Raw genomic sequence first — 24,884 nt, forward strand, 5'->3', positions numbered from 1 at the left:
AGGGGGAGGGCAGATAGCAGAACCATTGCTGCCCTCTTCTGGGGGCTTCTTAGGGGAGAGTAGCTTGAAGTCCCAGACTGGAGGCTGAGGTTGATCAAGAAATGTGCTGAATCATTACATCATCTGAGTGCCCTGGTCCCTCCTTTTTCTTACCTTTTTTGTTGCAGCTGCATCAGCCAACATGTCAGCCAACTCCACAACTCTAGCAGAGTTGTGGGGGGTGTGTGTACAGGAAGCTTACACTTTTAAGTCCCTACTCTGGTCTTTTCAGCATCAAGGGCCTGCTACATGAGTTCCACTGTTTTTTTCCAGCAGCAGAGCCAGTTGGAAAGACCTTTGCTCCCGGCCTTCTAGACCTCAACAGAACTTGTGTCTACTGGCTGGAGCACTGGACTGGAATCGGAGTTTTCAATTCTGTTCCTCTGTTCACTGAAGTCCTGATCATGTGAGGTGCTAAGTGCCTTCAACTTTCAAGTTAATGGGAGGCGGATCAAGCCCTTTCTCTAGGACTTAGTTTATACATCGGTAAAATGGGAACAACAATCCTTACCTATCTCACAGGAGTATTTTGGACCTAATTCATATTTACAAAATGTTTTGAAATATTCTGGGCTTGCCTATATCATGAGTAAGTCTGCACCAGTGATGTGAAAATTCTAGCCTACAGCCTGTGTGGACCCTGCTAGCATGCACTAAAAGTTGTCTAGTGCATGTTAATGTAGTACTGAGACTATGTTATGTGCACTAAAGAACTTTTAGTGTGCACCAGCAGAATCAATACAGGCCCGTTAGTGCATCACACACTGGTGCAGACTAGAATTTACATCCCACCAGTGCAGACTAACGCACTGTGTAGACAAACCCTATGATGAAAAGTATTATATAAGTGTAAGTTATTATTAGTGATCCTCATCCTACAGGAATGAGGCCAGTACTATTATAGCTACTGGATGATTATTGATTACTACACTGGGTCAAAATTTTTCCAACAGTTTTTTTCTTCGGTCAGAAAATGATGTTTCATTGAAATAGAAACTTTCTACAGGAACGTGTTGATTTTGACAAAATTTGATTTTGAAAAAAAACCCCAACATGAAGCATTTTGATGATGTCAAAATGCTCTGTTTTACCATTTTTGTAAAAGAACATTTTGATTTTCGTTTCAAAATGATTTTTACTTTATGTTAGATTTTGTCTTTAAGTTGAAATCAAAACAAAATGGCTTGATTCCCCCCCCCCCCCCAAAAAAACTTCATTTTGTGGGAAACTTTGAAATTCAGCATTCCATTCCGATTTGGAACGAAAACCCTAGAGATCGTGGAATTTTCTGCAAAATGGAAATTCCAGTCCCAACACAGATCTACCGAGTAGCTTTTCTTGCACTGTGGATGGAAGGAAAGGATCTAGCCCGGGCAAGGTATTATGTCACCCACTTCAGCATCCAGCCGACAGAGGACTCCATAATCTCTGGACACCAAGAAAAGGAAGTAACATCCTGAGGTCGGCAGGGGCCAGGCTCAGGAGAGAGCCAAATGCTGTGTGTGAGTTGGAGCAACAGGCTGGACAGAGGCAGCAGCCTGGGAGGGAAGGCTGGGCAGCAGGGAATCTGAGATCTGGGACTGAATGCTGAGTGCTAGACAGGGAGGGGGCCAGCAGAAGTTACAGCAGGAAGATACAGCACAGTGGACTGCAAACAGGAAAAACTGCAGGTGTGATGACAGAGCCCCCAAGAGAGCTCTGTTACCTTTATGCCCCTGTACTGGATTGCCCAAAGAGCAGGGTTAGGAACTGTTTTGATCTTTTCTTGTAGCTGGTAAAAGAAAGAGTATTTGCTAGGGTATTTTCACTGTTTGGTTCTGATAACCCTAGTGAAATAATGCTCTGCTACATCCTCAGAATCTGTGAATGTTACCGGTGCCAGCTGAGGGATAGAGTCTTTAGAGCCTAGTTCTTGGAGTACGTGTAGCACTTGCCTCTGAGCCTGGTAGATCCTGCCAGAACTCTACCAGGGAGTGGTGTACAACACTCGCAGTAACACCCAGTATTATAGGATGTTGATCACATTATGTCCCCTGACACGTTAGTGTAGAGCATGAAAGATCTGGAATATCCATCATGAAATTCTCCCCCGTTAACTTTCTGTGCCATCTTTGTGTGTCCCCACTTGTATTATGAAAGCTAATGACTTTGTTGTTTAAAATTGATCACCCCAAAACTTTAGTGCTAATCGTGACCAGCTCACAGTATGGCCCCTTACAGTAATGCATCACAGACCTTTTCACCATTCTCAAGCTCTGCTAGAGCAACGTGGGAGACCCAGACATGAGCCTCAAACCCAGATTGCTGATGCAAAGTACACTTTGGGTTTGATTTTGATTAAAGTATGACTTTGATTAAAGTAGCTAGGGCTGCGGAAATAGAGGTGTGAGCGCATGAGTGGGATGACCAGGATTGTCACTGTACAGAAATAGGGACCTGTAGGTACGCATAATTTCCAAAATAGGATTTCTGCAAGAGAGCTAATCAATGCTATCTATTGCAGGTATTTCTAAGACACTGACCTTTGTGATACCTAAGTGAACATGAAGCACCAGTCTGCCTGCTATGCAACACAAGTCAATCTGAGCACACTTCCTTAGTACTCTGGAGAGCGCACTGGCTCCCCATCAATCACCCAATCTTGATTTTCAAAGTCTCAGGGGCCTGTACCCAGGCTCTCTCAGGGACTGCGTCTCTCTTCATGATCATAACTTACAAGCAGTCAGTAAGGGTAAGACTTGCCGAAGCAAATACAAAGCTTTAATTGGACACACAGGTTTCATACTCTATCCATTCCCTAACTGGATGAACATGTTTCTTAGAATCTGGTCGCCAGTATTCAAATTCAAATTTGAAATGTGCTTGTTATTCACTTAAAATTTGCTTTTTCATCCAATATGCCTGCCAGTAAGCTCGTTTACTATGGTATTTGTGGTAAGCAAATGCAAAAGGAAAGAGCACACACTTCCCCAAGTGTTAATAATTATTTGCTCTCTTCACCCAGCTCTAAGTAAGACACAAAACAAATTAGTAGGAAAAGCTACTGTAGACCCCCCCCTACTGTTTAGTCACAATGGGGAGGACTGCAATGGGAGTGGAGGGCAGACAGATGGCTGCATGGGGAAAGAAAGGGTAGATTATACCTGTGGGGTTTTTGGATGAGCCAGGATGAGGGCTTCCATAGGTTGGGTTCAGGTTTGAACACGCATCAGAACATTTAGATGATTACCTAGAACAAATCTACAACACCCTTTACGAGCGCTCATAAATGTTGTTAGAAAAAAAATTGACTGATGCAAAATCCTAAACGTGATGCCATAGTACAATTTTCAGAAATGGAAATACAGCCATATAAATAAAGGGGAAAAAAACTGATTACAGAAATATACCTGATAGGTTTTGTCTGAGAGTCAAGTTAAAGGGCATAAATAATTCCCCTAGCATGATTGCACAATAAAGTAAAAAAACTCCTGAAGGAGAATGTTATATATTTCATTTATTATACATCGCACCTATGTTTACAACCGAAAAACGCCTTTCCTTGGGGATTGTACCATCTTTTATTTCAAATCAATGTTTAAAATTAAATGGTAATCCTCAAGAGAGGGGAGACTCTTCAGTTACCAGTCCTTCCCAATTGAAATATTTCTTTCATGTTTCTATTTAATAGTCAATCCAAGGTTTGAAATTAATTAAAAGATATTCTTTCTCTAATCTTTTGATTATTAGCTTCAAAGTTTTTTTTATTCAGAATGTTATACTAACTTCATCTTTAAGGAGTAAACCTAAGCGGGTACAAAATGTTTAATCTACTGGCCAATAACCGGGGTGGGGTGGGGAAGTCTGCTAGGTGGGCATCACAACAAATTGTGGGTTCTTGGTGAGCGAGGGGGACGTAATTGGAAAATAATGCATGTGTATATATTGTTTAATTGTGGTGTATTATTATTGATAACATAATTACAGGAATATTGTTAATGAAGCTGTAAACGTAATGTCAATTGATGCATTATTTTGAATAGTCTTGGGAGAATTCTTTGTCACCCAGCATAAACCTTTCACTTAGGTCATAGCACATACTCTTGTTGAAGCCTCATCAAAGAAGCCAAGGATTGCATGGGGAAATGGAGGCTGAACTACACTCTTAGACGTAAAGGTGGTCCCTTCAGGTTAAGTTTGGCCCACACATTGGGGCAAATATTCATCATCCATCCATCAGTCTATCTGTCTGCCACCTTATACCATGCTAATCATCATATCTGTGCCTGATCTGAGTGCCTACACTGTATCTGTTCTGTAGAAAAATGTAGGATTTCAGAGTCCACTCTCAACATTTTTCATCAGGGCCAACCAGTCCAGCCCTAAAAGTGGCCAGTGCCAAGAAACAGATCTCACCAGTCTATCCTAGCTTTGCTTTGATACGTACTTAATACATACCAAATTATGCAATTGGAGGTGTATGGATGGACCCCTGCACCTCTGTGGTGCCCAATTGACTTCAATGGAGCCTCATATGAGCCTAAAAATAGACCTTGCATAGAACAGAGACTTTCTAAAGAAAATAGTGGGGAAAAAAAGCTTCTCAGAAAGGCACTTAAAAACACATTAAAAATAACGTGCCTGTAAAATCCAAAGCCAGCTGTGTTAGAATTCTAGATCATTCCTTCTCACAGTCTCTCCTTAGTGTCCACTAGCAGCTTTTTCTGACTGGTGATGGGGGAAGCTGGAGAGCTGAAATAGCTCTTAAGCACCTATCCTGCAATCTGTTCAATGCAGATCCATTTTTAGGCTCTCATGGGGTCCTACTGAAATCAATAGGCCTCCACAGAGGCACAGGGGTCCATCCACACACCTCCAATTGCACAATTAAAATCTTAGTATGTATCTTAATCAAAGCAAAGCTAGGCTAGACTGATGGGATCTATTTCTTCTTTTAGAAAAGGAAAAGGAGGAAAAAGCCACTGCTATTACAAAATCTGCTAATGAGGTCACCCTTCATTCAGTACAACCAGAAACAGAGTTTTCTGATACTTCATGAAAATTGATAATATAATAAGACTTTTATCATAGATTAGTTTGAAATGGAATTTGTTAAAAAGAGCAGATAGAAAGTAACTAGAACAGTAAGACTAACATATTGGATCAGCAACTTTCATGTAATTTGAAGACTTTTGTTCTTTCATGTCACATTAGCGACTTTCATATACATGTTTGCACTTTTCATACTGTATTAGTGACATTTGCAACTTATGAACAACTTTTCATATATTCCATCGGGAAGACTTTTGTACTGTGTTGGCAGCTTTCATATTTTATTTAGGATTTTAACTTAATGTCAAATGTTCTGTTCCCCAAAGATGAAAAGCAAGTCACTGATACTACACTTTTAAAAGTTCTTAACACAAGTACTGCTGGTAACTACTGCTGCTGCTGCTGTTAGGGGAGCAATCTCTGAGTGCTGAACCTTTTAGATATGCAGATGTAAAATTGTATGTTATGGTTAACTAAAACTTCTCCCAGCATCACCCTGTTAACGGGCTAAGAAGGTGAATTGAAAAGAAATCAGAAAGTTGGTTGTTGCTTTCTCTTGAGCAGACTATTCTGCCCATAATAAGACTCCAGAGCAAATGAGTGATGGAATATTTGACTGATGTAATTTATGGCACACCATATGACAGCCTATTTCAGAGTGCTTGAGGTTTTTACAGTCCGTGGTAGTATAGTACCTGCTGCTGAAACAAGAGATTACTCTCTTTGGCCAGACAGTAATTTAATAGTACAACGGTGTAGCTAGCCACCTCCTACTGTATTTCACCACCCACTTGAGTCAGCTTTTGATAGATAGGCCTCAGTACTTGGAAAGTGAAGCAGTATGTGGCCAACTCACAGTCTTAAAAACTGCAGGCAAAATAAATAAAGTAAATAAATAAATAAATGTGCTAATAAAGTCAAGGACACAGCAGCTCTCAGGTTTGTTATTTTTACAGAATAGATAGAATGAAAGAGGTAAACAGCAGTACTGTGTTACTGCATAGTGTTAGCTTTGAGAGATACTGGCACAGCTGGTACACTTTTGGTTTATTTTAGTTTTCTTGCATTTTATACCAGTCTGCACAATCCATTCAGTTCTTCATACAGATATATTTAAACAAAATAAGACAATATTTTCCCTGGAACTTTTTGTAGAATAAAAAAATAAATGCCAGCAGCCTAGTATGCATGGGTTGCTCAATACTAATGTGTTTCAGAGTAGCAGCCGTGTTAGTCTGTATTCGCAAAAAAGAAAAGGAGTACTTGTGGCACCTTAGAGACTAATTTTGTTAGTTTCTAAGGTGCCACAAGTACTCCTTTTCTTTTTTGTCAATACGAATGTGACTCCCTGTTCTTGAACAGGAAACTTTTTTGCTAGGGCAGCTGCCAATGATCAGGTCATAATTACAGGATTTGAATGTATCAGGAGTGACATTCTCCTAATTTTCAAAAGTGCCCAAGTGATTGAGGCACTTTTGAAAATGTTACCCATGGTGTTGCATCTAATCTAATCTGATCCTCCCATCACAGTAACATGAACCCATCATGACAGCTGCTTCAGGCCTAAGACACTATGTTGTGATCACATCCCCAACCAAGTGGGCTAGTGTGTCAAGGTCTACCTGCCTCCACTTGGATGGCAGACTATAGTGGGAGAGTCAATGGCTTCAACATATGGAGAGAGAGTTGGTGGATTAATTTATGCAATCTCCACTTGCTCGTGTTGTGGCAGGGAAAAAGAGACATGGCAGCTCTTAAATAGTATATGCAAGAAGGGAAACTAAATGGCTCTGGGATTTGTCCTTGTTCGGGGAGGCTTGAGTAGCCTTCTGTGCCATGAACCCAGAGTTAGATGCTTAACATGCTGCAGCACCAACCTTTAAATGTCATCTTTAGAGACGGTGCCTGCAGCTTCAGGTGCTATCTCCTTACTGCCTAGCTGCAATGTACACACCTGGCCAAACTTTAAATTGCCACTGACTAGAAACCCATCTGTCACTTCTCCTAGAGGTGGTGATGGTAGACACACTGCATCCTCCTGATTACCACAGCTCTCTTGAAGCACCTTTTCCCCTCCTGCTCTACTGCAACAACCTAACTCCTTCCCTTCCTTCCCGTACTATGAAAAGCATTCAAAGTGGCCGGGGAGCACTCCCAGTGAAAATACTCACATGAATATTTATTTGTGCTGGTATTTGCTGTGCTTTGGCTTTCTTGTGTACGTTCTCATGAATAAAATCTGACCTGCACGATGGCTGTGAGTAAGCAAAAACAAAACAAATCAATGGATTTTATTCACAGGAATATTTGTTAATGCTTATGTTGTTATTTTTGGCCCATCATTAGAGAAGAGGTGCTGGTGGTCTGATGGATGTATGTGCTTTTCCACTACCCGCGGCAAACAGGTAATTGATAACGAAAGGGAGAGACCAGAATCAGACAAGACTCTGACACATGCACAGAAATTGTTATCCATAAGGAGAGAAAAGAACATTCAGTAGGACTTATTCCCTAGGGACTCCTGCTGGACACTCCTGTGTAGTCTTGAGCACTCTCAACTCCCCCCTGAAGGCAGTGTGTTTAAGGGTGTTCATTGCCTCCCAGGAGAGCTCAGCACCTTCTAGGATCAGTTACTAACTATATATGTACAACTAAGTTCTCAACAGCAGCCACCTGTGGTGCTGGACGTTTCTTCCTGGGTATCATTTGATTCAATACTTTCATCATTCAGCAGGCGCAATGCAGGAAAATTCTTTGATGAAGTCTCCTTTTAGGCTAAGAAAGGCAAAGCAAATGAACCCCCCGGTAGGGTCAAATTAGAAGGTTCTGTGCTTATTTCCAATCTATAGATTCTCACTATTAGAAGGCTGATTGTCCTGGTGAGGTGCTGTCAGGTCTCAAGGAGAAGACAAGGCACTGCCCTAACACACTGCTAATAAAACACCATCTACAACTGTGAAGTCAAGTTTCCTGTTTATGATAACCCCCCTAAAAGTCTTTTGATCCTCCGAGTGTTCTGCTACTATATCTCCACTTTTCCTTTCTAATAGTTTCTTTCCACTACTTTTTGCCTTCTCTAGACAGTTTCTTGCTTTTAATCACTTTCTTTCCCATCCAAATGCATCCGATGAAGTGAGCTGTAGCTCACGAAAGCTTATGCTCTAATAAATTTGTTAGTCTCTAAGGTGCCACAAGTACTCCTTTTCTTTTTGTGAATACAGACTAACACGGCTGCTACTCTGAAACCTTTCCCTTCTCTGTAAGTCTTTAGATATTCTCTTTGTTTCCCTAATCTACAGATCTTTCCACCTGCATCTCAGTCTGGCCTCACCTGCCTCCCGAAATACCCATTGCTCTGAATTCCAGATTTCTGATTGGCACATGTCTGTTCAGCTTCTCTTGTAACTCTTAGAGGGACAGTTTTCCCCAGCAGAGCAGCTAATCCTGCTGGGAAATAAAAAAAAAATATATTGACATTGTCTTTTTAATAGCACATTCACTATCCCTGCAGATGAATAATACTACTATAGTTTCTAAAATGGTTAGACTTGATCTGTTTAATCACTGTGTGTAGCAAAGCCTTTTAGGTTTAGAATATACTTCCAGAGGTATATTCCCTAGTCAGAAGGGATCAAATGTGCTTTTCTAGGTGGGTAGTATCCTTGACAAACTGTTTTTACTTCATCTTTTAGGCAAACCTTTTCTTTTAAGAAAATATAGTTACTAACATTCATGATAAAAAGGTACCAACTTGATGGGCCTAAAATGTGAAGTCTTATGTTTAATCATGGAGCAGGTACAGCAGAGACACCAGCAGCGAAAACATCTCCATGCTTCCTTGCCAATGATTTTAACATCCTGTGACTAGCACTACAGGTGAGAAGATAGTGCAAATCTCCAATGCTTGGCCTATCTAAGGCCATACAGATGCCATTTCTGAGGGTGGCCAGTTTGGGTATTTTTTGGATCTTGGGTTTTTGTTTTTTTGTGGACATAAGGAACTGTCCTAAAACAACAAGGAGTCTGGTGGCACCTTAAAGACTAACGATTTATTTGAGCATAAGCTGTCGTGGGTAAAAACCCCACTTCTTCAGATGCATGGAGTGAAAATTACAGATGCAGACATAAATATACTGACTCATGAAGAGAAGGGAGTCCACTCCCAACTACATCTACCCTGATTGAATTGGCCCTGTCAACACTAGTTCTCCACTTGTGAGGTAACTCCCTTTTCTTCATGTGTCAGTATATTTATGTCTGCATCTGTAATTTTCACTCCATGCATCTAAAGAAGTAGGGTTTTTACCCATGAAAGCTTATGCCCAAATAAATCTGTTGGTCTTTAAGGTGCCACCAGACTCCTTGTTGTTTTTGTGGCTACAGACTAACACAGCTACCCCTGATAAGGAACTGTACTGAGACCGTGCACTGATTTCACATAACACGAAATACCTGAGAGAGGCTAATGGCATTCGGCCGCTGCCACACTGGCTCAAATTCAGAACAATGGCCTGCAGGTGAATATCTAACACATGATTGTAACCAATACAAGCAATATCCAACCAGAATCAGAGTACCTGTCCCTTTGCTTTTTCATTTTCTTGACTCTAATGGCAACAACCAAATGCTACCCTCTGGTCTCATCTAAACACCCACAATCAGTATGCAAACTCTAGAGGGCTGGTCCTATCTGCAGATTATGTATTTGAATTGTGATTGGCTATTGGAAGTGATATCAGCTAGCAGTGAGAAATATATTAATCTGAAATCAATGAATGTCTATTTTGCATGAGGGAACAGCTTTCTGAAATTATGTTGCAGCCATTTGAGATCAGAAATGTTGTAATGGACTATGGCATGATGTCACTGACAATGCATTGGTCATACAGTAAAAATAAACACCCATTCTGTCAGATTTATAAAACTGATGTCCAAGAGAGTGATTTTCTTCCCTCACCTCATCCCCATATTAGTGTATGGATTGCATTCCCTAACATTTCAAAGTAATTAATGGCAATGATAATGCCTAGTTTCCAAATTAGTACACATGGGCAGTAGCGTTCACCGTTCAGTTTCTCTAAAGGACAGGCTTATATAAACATTTAAAAGAAAGTAAAAAGCTTCCAATAAATAATCTCTACAACTATCTGTGAAAATTCGGAAGAAGACAAATAACATTTGTAAAAGCTATTTATTTTGTAAAACCTAACCCCATCCCCCAATTATGTGTCCGTTATCCCTTTTTAAAATCTGTCCCTTGAGCTCTCTTGCGTTTGCTCTGTGCTACCAGTTCAGGGGAGAAAGTCCAATAAAATGCTTTTATGTTGTTTGAAGTGATGTACTATTAAAAGATTCATAGTACCTGCATACCTTCAGTTCCCAGAGATGTTCTAAATCCTTGCTAGAAAGTCATAGCCCTCATCACTGCTAATTTTAAAAATTGTCCCAAGTATAAAGGGGAAGATATATTTTTCTTTATTATTACAAACACAAAGAAACCGGTATAAGATCCTCAAGGGAGCATCTGCTCTATAAGGAAGCTGTGAGTGTCCATGGTACAGCTGCAGCATGCACATCTGTCTCTCAAGAAAATGACATCCTGCCCAAGAAATCCGCTATGCAGTCAGAATGGAGAAAGCACTTGTTTAGAAAGGTTTATGGACTGATGTCTGTTTGAATGGGCAACATCTGGACTAGCATGAGTAACGGGTATAATCTTGATCAACCAAACCAGGGCAGTTTTAAAAACTAATGGGGTGTCTTAATTGAAAAAAACAACAACAATGTATGAAAGGAAAGTAATCATTCTGACCTTTCAGAATCACATTATTTTTAAATCCTCAGCCTTAAAGAATTCCACCATTCATGAAAATACATGAGAAATGTGTTTAATAATATAAAATGTATATAACAAATATTCTTGAGTGATCATGATTCACAGCTAATGATATAGCTGTATTTGATATTTGAAACAAATGTTATATTCTTTTTTCTTAGGCTTGTAAAGCAAGTAATCTCTTCCAAAAATAAGTGCACAGCAAAAAATCATGTACTGTTCACATTTGGAGGCGCAATCAAGGTCTCCCATTTGTAGAGACACAAATGCACTTAGATTCTCAAATTACATATGCAAAATGATAAGTTAATATAGGTGTATCACTTTCAAGATGTAAAGTACACTTGTAAAATGTAAAATACTACACAGTATTCCTTTCTTAAAATGTAAATAATACAGGAGGAAGCTTATTTACTCCTAGGCTTTAAGGGACTGATGCTTCTTTGATTTACCCCAGGTCTATTGGTGTAATTCCATTGACTTTCCTGATTACACTAGGAGCACCATCAAGTTCTAACTTCTTCTATTGCTAGGAATAAGAGGCTTTAATTACAAAAGTTTACTATTTTACTTCCACTCTTTAAAGAATATCTTTTCAACCCTTATTATACCGACTGTCGTTGCTTCATTAACATGCACTACTTTAGGTTAAAAAGTACTCAGCAGAATGATTTGTCTGTTTCATTTTTTTGTCTTTGTTGTTGAAAATTCTTCATTCCCTTTGCTTTGAAGTGCAAAGCAGCACACTTTCACTCACCCACCATTTTTGAAGGCAAAATGTAAATCATAAGAATTTATTTTCTTTGCTAACAAACACGTCCTCCTGGTGATTTCTATCACCTTTAGAGATAACTGTTTTTTTTAAAGAAATAAATTAAATCAGACTATTATGAAATTTCCCAAAGGAACATCTCCTTCATTTATAAATTACTGCTACGGAAATTCTAAAAATCTTACACTTTTCTCCATTCTTTTGCAGAAAACAAAACAAACAACAAAATAAGAATCATGATCTTTAAATCACTAGACAATCTAATAGATCAGTAAGTATTTTCTTATCTGAATATGTCTCAGTGCAAAAAAATGGGCTCGCAGAGTCCTCTTAACCTTTTTGCCCCAAGACATCTTTTACTCTAAAATAAGATCCATGGTTTTTTTTCCACCCAAAGTTTTTGCAATTGCATACTAAAGATTATGAGGTACTTTTCCACAGAGCTCTGATCAGCAGATTTGATATATGGATTTAGATCAATTTTTTCTTATGGCAAATCTATATGTTATTCTACTTCTTCATTTGGAACTATTTGCTGAGTGGCTGTTACTTGGGAGCAAAGGTCACCATCTTGCTGTCTGAGCAGCCGAGTAATCTTTTACTCCTCATAAGGGTAGCGAGAGATATTAAATCACACTTGACGTACCTGAAGCACAGCAACTTCATCCATATTTTATCTGCTGTAAATTTAATACCACAGCACTTTTTAGTGTGATGTATTTATTAGCTGGCTGGGGAAGAGCAGTACAGAAATGCAGTTTGTTCAGGAAAATAAAATGAAGACACTCTGACAAGTTTATGAAGTAAGCTCAATAGCTATTTATTACTTTTTAAACACACAGAGCACCGAAATGTTTTTAACAATGCTTGCCCAAATAAATGAATACAGCTTCCCAAATCATCTGTTTACTTTTCTTTTGAGTTTTCATACACTTTCCCCCTTTATTTTAAAAACCATCTCACAGCTTCCTTCAGGATAAAGTGTGCTCTTTTTTAGAAATAAACATATCGAAGTGTTCAGATAAGCTGCAGAGAGGGATTCTGGGAAGTGAAACAAATCATTCACTGCCCGGCTGTCTATTAATCCTATCTTTTCCATTTTTGGTTCCAATTTGTTTTGTTCTTAAAATTCTACTTCCCCCCAGATGAAGCCATGAATACAGTAATCTTCCAAATACAAGTACGCACCCTATTGAATTCTACTGCTCTTGAGCAGCACTTATTATTTTTACTCAGTCTTTCTCTTAGCATTCCTGATAGTAAATAATTTACACTGTCATCCATTTCTTCTAACCAACATATAATTACATTTTTGTACAATTAAAAAAAAATCACTGGAGACCTTCTCATCCCTGATACATCTGAAAAGTATCCCCTAATATCATGGCACAGAAAATATTTAGATATTATAGATGGATTCCATATCTAAAAAAAAAAAGGACTGAGACCTCATTGTCTCTTTTGTCTAACTTTTTATGATTGTACTGGTCATTATTCAAAACCTGGCTACCAACACAGCCTGGTTAAAAAAAGCTACATGTTAAGGCAATCCTGTGTATGGATTCTAGAAGCAAAATAGGATGGTGTCTTCATTTACATATCATTTCCCAGAATGTTTTTACAGCTCACAGATACTTTACAGAAATGACAGTGGCAGAGTTATGGGAACAGACCAAAAGGTTTTTTTTTTTTTAAAAGTGTTATGGTAATGTATGTTTGTTCCCTGTGGCTCTTTAAAGGACATTCCTATAAATAAAATCTCAGTGAGCATTCCCTATAAACACAATTTAAATGCCGTTGTTTCTGCACTGAGTAATTTTCTGTTTTTCTATGATACCTGTTTTTTTAAAGGTAAATACAATGCCTAAACAAGGATGAGATATACTACAACTGTTTTGTCATTCTTTCAATTAGTTATTTGTTTCCTCAGGACATTATACTACTCTATATTTTAATTTTTCCCTGGCCCACTATTTCATTAGAGGATTCAAATCCACAGGTACCTTAGAAGTTATGTATGAAACTGAATAATCAGAATATCAGCTCAGGCTCTGTGCACTCTGTATAAGCTAAATACATAATAGCTGTTTGTGTCATGGAAGCAAGATGACTAAAGCAATAGAAATCCACTAAAAGAGAGCTCTCAGACTGAAGCCTGAATTTCCCTCAGAAATTCTAAAAGTCTTTTCAGACTTCTGTCTCTAGATTTCTGTAGAATAAATCCAATCTGTATTGTTTCATGTGGATGATACGCTATTTTCCTCCCTCCCTTTCAGGCTAAGTGCCTCACCGCAGGGTCCCCTCCCCTCTTTCACTGCTCACTATCCCCTGTAGCTTCCTCTCAAAGGATTGTCCTGTCAACCTTAATATAAAACTCCTTCCCTCAGAAGTCTGTAAACCTACCTTTACTGCTCTGCTCTTCTCTCCTCTCCTTTCCCTTTAAGATCCCCTATCTGTTTTCCTTTCCCCAGCCTTCCATCCTCCCTAAACTTCTCAAGGTCTCCCCCATGCCCTTTCTTTTTATAGAGAAAATTAGCTGCACATTTCCTTGTTTATGGCCTGATCCCAAATTCATAGAAGTCAATGGAGAAGCATCCACTGACTTCAGGAGTCTTTGGATCAGGCCAGCAGCTCACATGCCCATTGTCTCTTGCTATGATGCTCTACATGAGTACTTAGATAGTCCACTGTACAAAACAGCAGAGGAGCTACGTGACCCCATGAGCTAAAAGAGGAATTGAGTAGCCACCCATCCATCTGTTAGCTAGAGAAGAACAACTCAACTGCAGAACATGTAGAGAATAATGCACATTATGTAGTATGTGCAGAGGGGAGGAACAGAAGGGGGGCTTTAGTGTGCTGTGGTCTGTCATGCCACTAAAGAGTTCTGGCATGGAATTATAATAGTAATAATATTTGTATATAATTTATCATTATATACTACAAACTCAGTTCAAACCTTGGTACCATGCACTTTTCTTGCTCTGTATCCTCTTCTCGCTATACTCTTTTTATTGGCTTACATTTGCTGTGGAAATGAGTTTTATTCTAATTTAGCACCTATGAGAGAAGGCTGAAAAAGCATGTACTACTCCTTAGTCATTAAAAAACTCAAATGACAGTATTTCGTCCTGCTTTTGAGGCTAAAAAATTAGACTTTGAAACATGAATCGCACAGCTTAGTTGAGGCTGTGAAGAAGCTTAGGATCTCAACATTTGTTAAAAATAATCTCTAATACATAAAACTGAGAAATGGGGAGCAGAGAGAATACCTCAAAATTAGAGTACTTAGTACAGCTTCTGAATAGCTCTGAGTTGCATGTATTCTATATTGCTCTGATAGTAACCCAAGAAGTGTCAGTTGCCACAGAAGGCTAGTACGGACAAGCAGGGATGAATTTAGGGGTGAACAGTGGAGGGAAATGAATTGAAACAATGTGTAGGTGTTGGGGCTATTATATTTTTTATCTTCAGAATAGCAAAGCATTTTGCAATTGTATCTCGGAGTGTGGAAGAACACAGGCAGTGTTTTGCCCCCCAAATTGCCTTTCCTTCTGTGAGAAAAATGCAAAAGGCCCAGGCTGGTAGATCTTAGAGATCACTTGTTGTCAAGTAAGAATAAAATATTTTAAAACATCTTTTGAGAGACTTATACTCCAGAAGGCTTTAAATTGTTAGTTAGAGACCGATTTCCATGAAGCCGCCCTGCTCTAAATATTATCTGAAGACTAGCACTACAATGACTTGTAAGTCTAGACCTAAAGAAGAAAGGGGAGATCCCCCCCAAAAACCAACCAATCAAAATTAAATAATAATAAAATAAATAATAACAACAACAATTAATAATAAATATAAACTGCCATCACTAGGAGCTGCACTACCAGCTCTCCACTGCACAGGCAGAATTCCATACCTTCCAGACTCTGCCTTCTTTCCAGTCCCTGGTGGAACAGTCTGATGTCCTGGGGCATCATTTTGGCTGCTGGTTTCTTGAGCAGTCAATTTCAGTGTAACTTCATCTAATTTCTTTAGCCTCATGCTCTGAACAACGATGGGCTAGATTGTTCTTGGCCCTTGCATGGGTGCACATGGAGGGGAACAGATGAGGCTGCAGGAAGCCTTCAGCACTCACTCCTTGGGCAAGGGCTAGGGGTAGTCTCATTCTCTGTGCTCTAGGGACTGGAAGTTTCAACAGTGCAATTACCCAATGAGTGGGAGTAATGATGTGGCCATGGTCTTGTTTCTCTTCCCCGCTTCCCTCCCACCTGTCTTTTTGTTTTTAATCATTGATCTGGCTCATAACTGATCTTGGAAGATCTGGCCAGCTGCGGAGAAGGGATGGGGTAGCTTTCTCGCTGCCCCTGAAGCTGGAGCAGATGAGAGAAGAATTGAGCCTTCTGAAGCCCAGTCCTTCCTGAATCTCCCTCTGGGTTAATGATGCTCAAAAGCACCCCAAAACAGGTCCATGCCATAAGGTTTGATGGTTTCATTTAATAATGGCAAAATATATATCTTGGTCAAATTTTCTATTTTTTATGAGTACATGTCATATATAAATCGGTATTTTTGCATAGCTCAAGTGGACCTATTATAATTTAGACATAAAATCTTAGGCATAAAGCTTGTCATTTCTGTCATACAAGAAACAAAGGCAAAACACACAGGTTTATAAAATAACTCTTAGGTCCTAGAAAAAAGTTTTCAGAAGGAGCATTCCCTCATTATATTGCTACCTGAATTGCAAGTTAGGTAGCATTACCATACTGAAAGTGCAGTTCTAAAGATATTTTCTCACAAGAGGAGGGGAAGAGCCTTAAAGACCTAGTACTCAGACAAGAACTCTCAGGCCTTGTCTACACTACCTGGGTAAGTCGACCTAAGTTACATTACTCCAGCTACATGAATAATGTAGCTGGAGCCGAGGTAGCTTAGCTCAAGTTACCCCGGTGTCTTCACTGCAGTGCATCGATGGGAGATGCTCTCCTGTCATCTTACTTTACTCCTCTCATTCCAGTGGAGTACTGGAGTCGACCAGAGAGTGCGCTGTGGTTGATTTAGTGGGTCTTCACTAGATCTGCTAAATCAATCCCCTCTTCATCGATCATAGTAGCGTCGATCCCCAGTAAGTGTAGACATGGCCTCAGAATGCTTAATTACAAGACAATGCCCCAAGAAATTTAAGTAGAGTTTGCCCATGATTTTACAGAAGGTGTAAACTATTCTCTACCATTTGCCTGACCAAACACACATTGCAGCATAGCAACTAGAGTTTTTGAGTTTTGCAAAACCAGGTTACACATTAATTTAATTATTTCACCCTATACATGAAGGCATAGCACAAAGATCTCTTCATTAATATGGCCCACACTTCTACTTTATCATCATGTTGTGCAGACACCTGGATTCTTTTCTGTAAACATTTTCTTTGATGCTACGGTTTCCTCTTTAAAATGCCCACATGAAAAAAAAATACCAGAAAAATCTCTTCCTATGAGACAGAAAAAAAGACTAATAAAACTGGAAAGAAAATTACAGTCTTGATTGACCTTCTGAGGATGGTGACCTGGCCAGCTAGGAGGGTTGGGTCTATGGTCTTGCATTCAAAAGGGTGATTACAGAGAAGACTACAAGTAGAAACCCTGTTCACAACTACTTGTTCCTTATTAGAGGTAAATGAGGGACAGTAAAAATTAAGGTTCTGAATATGAAGGTTGAAAGATTTATAGTGAATAGAACAGGGAGAAAAAAAGAGGGCTAGAAAGCTAATAGGTAGAGACATAGTTTATGGAGAGTGAGGACATTTTTAGGAAGGTCAGTGCTGCTGAATAAACTATATAGCCTTCATTAATGAACTGTTAAAACTATTAAAGAGTTAGAGTGCTGGGATCCAACATTACCATAATCCCTATTCCAAATGAGACATGACGGGAACAGATGGATGGATGGTGAAAATGTGGTGAAGACACTAAAACCCCTAACCTGCAAAGACATAAGTTTGTGCTCACTTTATGCTCTGTGACTTGCCCCATTAAAGTCATTGAAGTCAGTGGGTCTACTCACAATGTGTAAAGTTAAACGTGTGCATAAATCTTTACAGGGGATCTGAAATGATAGTTCAGATGGGACCAACAGGGAATGCTGAAGTTGAGTCATTAACTATACAATTTAGGGTATCTGAGGCCCACAGATGAAGAATCAGAATATGGAGATAAGACACTGTTACTTGATTAAAGTTGTCTAAGGAATTTCATTCTAGAAATGCTTTTCTTTAGCCCGCCAAGTACACAAAAGTGATATATGTAAATAGAACAATTATTTTGGTTAAACAGAGCTTAACTGTTTCTGATACAGTCATTTATTTGTCAAGTCTATTTTATGTTAATTTAATTATAAGAAAATTGAAAAGTGTGATACACAGCTAAGCCCTTAAGGCCAGTTAATCTATTTGGATTGTAACAAATATAATTTTTATTAGCTCAGCTATTTGGATGGTAACGAGTCTAACCTTTCAGAAGACATTACAGACTCTGAATTATGGTCTATTTTATGTAAAACCAGCATTTAGTTCAATAAAAGGAAAGTTCTTTTATTTGTCATTGTGTTAGGGAATTGCTGTATTAATGAGCATGCAGTATGAACTATGACTATTATCTAAGAATGAGGATGCCCTTTTCTCTGGCTATGTTTGGAAAAATGCCCAGGTAAGTCTTTGAGAAAATAGTAAACCAGATCATGTGAAAAATTTTCCTGAAAAATGACCAAGGGCAAACTATTGCCATTTTCATGGAGAAAAAAGGCAGAATGTACAGCAAAACATCTTCCTGTACATCCCACCATTAGCCAAAAACAGCATAAGTTTTGAGGCAAGCTCATGAATAGTTTCTTCGCATTTTTACTCAAAAATAGGCCATCCTCACCTGAAAATGTTCACATTCTTAATCAAATGCAAAGTACCACACAGATTTAGATTTTTTTTACTTGGATTAATTCAAAATATGGACACCTCAGAAGCCACATGCTTATAGTGAGCATGGAGTAATGATGCTTTCAGAAACTTTGAACATGTACACTTTTCACCAAAAGTCTTTCCTCAAAACCTGACCTACATAATAAGTTGAGTTTATAACTACAATAACCATAAACTTCTTTTGAACCTTGTAGTTAGGCTGATGAGGGAACATTTGCACATGTATCTACAGAAAAACATAGAAAATGCTACTTGTACTGTACACCAAGAATCTATTTAAAGGTATTTTACTGTCATTTACCACACTGGATTTCACCCAGTTTCTATTAATGAAAGTATTGGTGTTGTGAGATGGACCCATGACACTATGACTAATTAAAGCCAGTGGAGAAATATCAGTCTCTTTGTTGATGAGAGATTAATGTCTCCAGCAAGGGTGGAAATTTTCCAGTCTCACTTAAAGGCTGAATTGCAAAGGAAATAAAGGATGTGGCTGTGTCCCTTACTGCAGCTTTATGATCTATTTTAGAAAGATAGCTTCACATTTTTAATAGTTTGTATACTTTTTCCTCCCCTTATATTAGGACTTGATGAACGGGATAAGAAATATTTGCAAAGAAAGCAGAAAACAATCAAAACATGAAGGGATTTTTAAAATTATTATTTAATTATGAATGTGAAAATTTTCAAGAGAATGGGTGTATTTTAGAGTGAAAATGCCAGTGCGGTGAACAAATATGAGCATTGGTATTTTCAAATACTTTTGATGGGGAAATACTCATTCTCCTGAATTAAAAGGAAAAGCAAAAATTCAGAAAAGCAAAATCACCTGAAGTGAAACAGGCAATATTTCTGTGAAGATAGTTTCATGGCTTTCACACAGCTATAATCCAGATTCCCATCTTTCTCCTGGAGATGATTACTTTTTTAAACAGCTAGGAACAAAGAAGAGATGTAGATGTTAAAGACATCATTTCAATTGGCTTCAATGTGACTACTCAAGAGCTTAAAGTTAAACAGGTGTGTGAAGTCTCCAAGATTGGGGCCATAAAGAGTAAAGTGACATAGTATAGCCTGGATACGCATTTGTCTGGGTAATGGAAAAAATATGTTAAAATGATACTGAGGTTGGGAGATCAGTGTGAGGGAGGTCTGGCCAGTTATCAGTGTTGCTGGAGAAGGAAGGGATTAAGTCCCGAAGACTACGTAGATGCAACATCCCCTCCCTTTACCATTGCGAGTACAAGGAATAGTTTTCAGCTTCCCATGATGTCACCTTTCTAGGCTCTAGATTACCAAAGCCCTCCAGGAAAAAGGAGCATTGTTAGAAGGAGGAGGTGTTAGGCCCTAATATCTACAAGGTAAATAACAAGTAGAACAAAGTGTACACACAAACACATACACACACACACTTTATGAAGCCATCTTTGTACATCACAAAGGAGCAGTACAGCACACAAACAAAAACTATTTCTTGTTCTTCACAGTTCACCTTTAAACAAGCAGTGATTGTTGCTCAAGAAACTAATCTTTGGGTATTAATAATTTTGCCAATTATTGTCTTGTCTCAAACTTCAATTGTTTTAGGAAAGATTTTTAAGAAGGTGATAATGGGCAATTTCTAGTTATCTGTGGATTCCACAGATTTCTTTAATCCCTTTAAGTTGTTTCAGACTTGACTTTAAAATAGACAGTATTGATAGTTATGGTTAAAGATCTCCTTCTCGTGAACCAGAAGGGAAAGGTGTCCCTGCTGATTCTGTTAGATCTACCAATAGCTTTTAATGTTATTAACCAAATGGCATGGTTGATTCTTCTGTGGGATCTGGAGTGACCTTTTACTTGGTTTCTAGTTGTTCCAGGTAGAGGTGGGAAATTGCATTCCTTTTCTAAAGTCTCATAGCCTCGTTTATAATTCCATCTTCCTGCACATACTGTTTGATATGTATGTAAAATACATAGAGGTATTTTGGATTACCGTTTCATCAATATGCTGATTTCTCTCAACTATATGTCTCCTTTTTATTGAACCCAGATTTTGCAGTATCATTACTTTTACAGTTTCTGACTGTGCTTGGGATCTGGCTGTGACTCATTCCACACATAACAGAAATTATGGTTGTTGGCAGAGGGAACCGTTTGGAAGATGAGTAGAGATGACATTTATACCATCTTTTGAACGCACCAACATTCTCCAAGTGTGACAGGGTTGGGCCAGATGGCTATAGGAGAGTAATAGAAGGCAGATATATAAGCCCCAGGCTAAGTAGGTCCCTTTTTCCTGGGTAAGATAACAGGGAAAGTTCCAGAACAATCAGGAACCTTCTGGAGACAATGAAGACTGGCTGATTAGAACACCTGCAGCCAATCAAGAAGCTGCTAGAATCAATTAAGGCAGGCTAATCAGGGCACCTGGGTTTTAAAAAGGAGCTCACTTCAGTTTGTGGTGTGCGTGTGAGGAGCTGGGAGTAAGAGGCTCTAGGAGCTGAGAGTGAGAACGCGGACTGTTGGAGGACTGAGGTTATCAAGCATTATCAGATACCAGGAGGAAGGTCCTATGGTGAGGATAAAGAAGGTGTTGGGAGGAGGCCATGGGGAAGTAGCCCAGGGAGTTGTAACTGTCGCACAGCTGTTCCAGGAGGCACTCTAGACAGCTGCATTCCAAAGGGCCATGGGCTGGAACCCGGACTAGAGGGCGGGCCTGGGTTCCCCCCAAATCCTCCCAACTCCTGGTCAGACACAGGAATCGTCGACCTGGATTGTGAATTCAGAAAAATGGCCAAGCTGAGGGCTGCCGTGAAGCTCCAAGGCGAGCAAATCCGCCAATAAGCACAAGACCCACCAAGGTAAAGCAGGAACTTTGTCACACAAGATAGTTTTCATCCTCAGAGTTCTATTGGATCCCTCACAAGTTCTCTTAAGCAAGGACTTAACAATGACCATTGTAATTGCCAGGCTAAAGTTCTGTAATATATTGTACTTAGAACTAACTTGCAAAAAAGAAAAGGAGTACTTGTGGCACCTTAGAGACTAACAAATTTATTTGAGCATAAGCTTTCATGAAGTGAGCTGTAGCTCACGAAAGCTTATGCTCAAATAAATTTGTTAGTCTCTAAGGTGCCACAAGTACTCCTTTTCTTTTTTGCGAATACAGACTAACACGGCTGCTACTCTGAAACCAGAACTAACTTGGACGAGCATCTAGAAACTTCAGCTAGGGCAGAATGCTACTGTGCATCTTCTCAGTCTTGGTCTACACTAGGCGCTGAGGTCGAATTTAGCAGCGTTAAATAGATGTAACCCTGCACCTGTCCACATGTTGAAGCCCTTTTTTTCGACTTAAAGGGCTCTTAAAATCGATTTCCTTACTCCACCCCCGACAAGGGGATTAGCACTGAAATCGGTTTTGCTGGGTCGAATTTGTAGTACTGTGGACACAATTAGATGGTATTGGCCTCCAGGAGCTATCCCAGAGTGCTCCATTGTGACCACTCTCGATAGCACTCTCAACTCAGATGCACTGACCAGGTAGACAGGAAAAGACCCGCGAACTTTTGAATTTCAATTTCCTGTTTGGCCAGTGGCAAGCTGCAGGTGACCATGCAGAGCTCATCAGCAGAGGTGACCATAATGGAGTCCCAGAATCGCAAAAGAACTCCAGCATGGATCGAACGGGAGGTATGGGATCTGATCACTGTATGGGGAGAGGAATCCGTGCTATCAGAACTATGTTCCAGTTTTCGAAATGCCAAAACATTTGTGAAAAGCTCCCAGGGCATGAAGGACAGATGCCATAACAGGGACCTGAAGCAGTGCTGCGTGAAACTTAAGGAGCTGAGGCAAGCCTACCAGAAAACCAGAGAGGTGAATGGCTGCTCCGGGTCAGAGCCCCAAACATGCTGCTTCTATGATGAACTGCATGCCATTTTAGGGGGTTCAGCCACCACTACCCCAGTCATGTTGTTTGACTCCTTCAATGGAGATGGAGGCAACATGGAAGCAGGTTTTGCGGACGAGAAAGACGATGATGAGGAGATTGTAGATAGCTCACAGCAAACAAGTGGAGAAACCGGTTTTCCCAACAGCCAGGAACTGTTTCTCACCCTGGACCTGGAGCCAGTACCCCCCGAACCCACCCAAGGCTGCCTCCCAGACCCACCAGGCGGAGAAGGGACCTCTGGTGAGTGTACCTTTTAAAATACTATACAAGGTTTAAAAGCCAGCATGTTTAATGATTAATTTGCCCTGACATTTGTGGCTCTCCTGGATATACTCTCAAAGCCTTTGCAAAAGGTTTCTGGGGAGGGCAGCCTTATTCCATCCACCATGGTAGGACACTTTACCACTCCAGGCCAGTAGCACGTACTCGGGAATCATTGTAGAACAAAGCATTGCAGTGTATGTTTGCTGGCGTTCAAACAATATCAGTTCTTTATCTCTCTGTATTATCCTCAGGAGAGTGATATCATTCATGGTCACCTGGTTGAAATAGGGTGTTTTTCTTAAGGGGACATTGAGAGGTGCCCATTCCTGCTGGGCTGTTTGCCTATAGCCTAACAGAAATGTTCCCCGCTGTTAGCCACGCAGTGGGGGGAGGCAAAATGTGACCGTGTAACGAAAGCACATGTGCTATGTATGTAATGTTAACAGCAAGGTTTACTGTGAAAGAGTGTACCCATTGTTCTATAAAATGTGTCTCTTCAAATACCACTGTCCCTTTTTTTTCTCCACCAGCAGTATGTGTTTCAAGGATCCCAGGATCTTCCCCTTCCCAGAGGCTAGCGAAGATTAGAAGGCAAAAAAAATGCACTTGTGATGAAATGTTCTCTGAGCTCATGCTGTCCTCCCACACTGACAGAGCACAGACGAATGCATGGAGGCAGACAATGTCAGGCTGAAGAGAGTAAGAGGTGGGCTGAAGAGAGGGCTGAAGCTGAAAGGTGGCGGCAGCGTGATGAAAGGAGGTAGGATTCAATGCTGAGGCTGCTGGAGGATCAAACTAATATGCTCCAGCGTATGGTTGAGCTGCAGGAAAGGCAGCAGGAGCACAGACCACCGCTACAGCCCCTGTATAATCAACTGCCCTCCTCCGCAAGTTCCATAGCTTCCTCACCCAGATGCCTAAGAACGCGGTGGAGGGACCTCCGGCCACCCAGCCACTCCACCCCAGAGGATTGCCCAAGTAACAGAAGGCTGGCATTCAATATGTTTTAAACTTTTAAAGTGCTGTGTGACCTTGTCCTTCCCTCCTCCACCACCCCTCCTGGGCTACCTTGTAATTATCCTCCTATTTGTGTGATGAATTAATAAAGAATGCATGAATGTGAACCAATAATGACTTTATTGCCTCTGTAAGTGGTGATCGAAGGGAGGTGGGGAAGGTGCTTAGCTTACAGGGAAGTAGAGTGAACCAAGGGGTGGGGGGTTTCATCAAGGAGAAACAAACAGAACTTTCACACCGTAGCCTGGCCAGTCATGAAACTGGTTTTCAAAGCTTCTCTGATGCGCACCACACTCTCCTGTGCTCTTCTAACCGCCCTGGTGTCTGGCTGTGTGTAACCAGCAGCCAGGCAATTTGCCTCAACCTCCCACCCCTCCATAAATGTCTCCCCTTTACTCTCACAGATATTGTGGAGCACACAGCAAGCAGTAATAACAGTGGGAATATTGGTTTCGCTGAGGTCTAACTGAGTCAGTAAACTGCACCAGCGCGCTTTTAAACGTCCAAATGCACATTCTACCACCATTCTGCACTTGCTCAGCCTGTAGTTGAACAGCTCCTGACTATTCTACAGGCTGCCTATGTATGGTTTCATAAGCCATGGCATTAAGGGGTAGGCTGGGTCCCCAAGGATAACTATAGGCATTTCAACATCCCCAACGATTATTTTCTGGTCTGGGAAGAAAGTCCCTTCCTGCAGCTTTTGAAACAGACCAGAGTTCCTGAAGATGCGAGCATCATGTACCTTTCCCGGCCATCCCACGCTGATGTTGGTGAAACGCCCCTTGTGATCCACCAGTGCTTGCAGCACTATTGAAAAGTACCCCTTGCGGTTTATGTACTCGCTGGCTTGGTGCTCTGGTGCCCAGATAGGGATATGGGTTCCATCTATGGCCCCACCACAGTTAAGGAATCCCATTGCAGCAAAGCCATCCACTATGACCTTCTCATTTCCCAGGGTCACTACCCTTGATATCAGCAGATCTTTGATTGCGTTGGCTACTTGCATCACAGCAGC

At 40.3% G+C, this 24,884-nt stretch overlaps 1 long non-coding RNA gene across 1 annotated transcript in view; it reads right to left on the bottom strand.

Annotated features, from left to right (window-relative positions):
- Positions 1-24,884, bottom strand: part of LOC119843495 — a 178,105-nt gene that overhangs the window by 32,514 nt on the left and 120,707 nt on the right. Inside the window, exons 4-5 of the long non-coding RNA XR_006280675.1 lie at positions 19,475-19,580; positions 7,242-7,325 (exon numbers count right to left, since the gene is read on the bottom strand). This is a non-coding gene — a long non-coding RNA (uncharacterized LOC119843495). The remainder of the gene's footprint in view (positions 1-7,241; positions 7,326-19,474; positions 19,581-24,884) is intronic.

Source organism: Dermochelys coriacea, chromosome 1 (genome assembly GCF_009764565.3).
Source record: "Dermochelys coriacea isolate rDerCor1 chromosome 1, rDerCor1.pri.v4, whole genome shotgun sequence".
Classification (NCBI taxonomy): Eukaryota; Metazoa; Chordata; order Testudines; family Dermochelyidae; genus Dermochelys; species Dermochelys coriacea.